At 35.1% G+C, this 1,713-nt stretch overlaps 1 protein-coding gene across 1 annotated transcript in view; it reads right to left on the bottom strand.

Annotated features, from left to right (window-relative positions):
* The window catches only part of ASB3 (ankyrin repeat and SOCS box containing 3), a 91,384-nt gene that overhangs the window by 26,593 nt on the left and 63,078 nt on the right, over positions 1-1,713 (bottom strand). The window lies entirely within an intron of this gene.

Raw genomic sequence — 1,713 nt, 5'->3', positions numbered from 1 at the left:
TTCCTAAAGAAAACAGAAAAATAAGTATTCTTTTAAAAACTAATATATTTTATTACCTTAAACTAGAAATGGCTTGAGTAGACAACTGGAATGCTAGTTAATTATATCCAGAAAGGATTAAGACCAACTATTCCTAAACTTAAGTTTTGTTTCTGTAACTACCAATCTCACAAAATAAATTATCACACCTGATTACCCTGGCGTACCTACTACAAATGGTTTATCTTGAAGGGTACATGAGAAAAAAGCATTGCTCAAAACTAGCAGCATTGCTCAAAGTTTCAAAGGAAACTTTGGCTTAAACTATATACTTACTCAGCCCACCATATTTAGGAAGGAGTCCTCATTATGTTCCTTGAGTTTCATAATGGACTATTACCCTACCACAGATCAACCTTTATTCTTCATTTTTCTTTTGCTCCTACTTTTAAGATCAACTGTCTCAACATATGTTCTCAACTCACCTTGCAACACAAAATAGCTGCACTCTGATAATTCTTAGATAGTGTAATTTTGAACTCATTGCTACCTACTACTATTAAAAATTGAGTTAAATAAAAAAAAATTGAGTTAAGAGATACAATATTTAGAGAGAACTGCTCAAAGGTCACATAGGCCATCCATTCTCTAGAAATTCTAAAATCTAGCCCTTGGTCAAGTAACAGAAACAGTAACCTGAGTACCTGAGCCACACTGTAGTGACTACCTAAGAACTGTTCATACTTTTACTGAATTGTACCTTGGTATGATAACAACAGTCCACACTGAAGACTGGTAAAAGAAAAGTCCCAAGAAACCAAGGCTGCCAGAATATTGTCTAGGAAGCTGTAACAGTATCCAAGAGTATCTGCACTTCAGAGCACAAGTATGTTTTCTCTCTCACCCAGTGTCAATGACTAGAGAGTTCAGAGCCAATCTCACAGCCTATAAAGACAAGTATCAAATTACCATTGCTCTGCTTTCCCTGACTCCATTTTATATCATCCCCACCTTTACTTTTCTTTTCCTTCCACTTTTAACTTCTGCTTTACTGTTTTGTGATAATATATATGTATAAATAGTTTTAAATTCTTTTTAGAATGAAGCAGGGGAACACTGGAATAAAAAGACCAAGACAGTTTCCTAGGACCCTTTTAGGATCCTTTGTAGGCTCCAGATCCACTTAACACTCTGGATAGAATTCTGTATTTGATCATTAAAGGTTCAGGATGAACTAAAGCCAAGTGGTATAATCCATAAGAATTTAATTACATAGACTTGATCTTGGTCAGGTGACAAGGAGTTGGCGAATTTTTTGATTAAGACTACTGCTATGTAGTTGAGCTGATGGCTTCTGATGTTTCTAAGAGGTTATGTATAAGGCACATGATTAAAAGATTGTTACTAAAACTGCAACCACTCAGTAAATTTTACTTGGTATACATTTCCTTCCTGATGCAAAAAACTTTTTGGAGATAAATCTGACTCAATGATTAAAAGATGAGCAGTAAAGGATAATTTGTTATTTTTTTATAAACAACCATGGCAAGTTGCTGCTTCCTTAGGAAGGAAAAAGGTGAGGGAAGAAGAATTTTGACCAAGTACATGGCATCTCCGGGACTTGAAAACGGCTTAAAAAAAATAAAGAAAATATTTCCCTAACGATAGATACCACATACTGAATGGAGCTTGGAAGCTGAGAATTATCTAAGGGCTTACTAACAGGGGAAGAGG

This window comes from Propithecus coquereli, unplaced genomic scaffold (assembly GCF_000956105.1).
Source record: "Propithecus coquereli isolate 6110/MARCELLA unplaced genomic scaffold, Pcoq_1.0 Scaffold305, whole genome shotgun sequence".
NCBI lineage: Eukaryota > Metazoa > Chordata > Mammalia > Primates > Indriidae > Propithecus > Propithecus coquereli.
The sequence above is the reverse complement of the archived record's forward strand: the minus strand, read 5'-3'. Positions and strand labels throughout refer to the sequence as shown.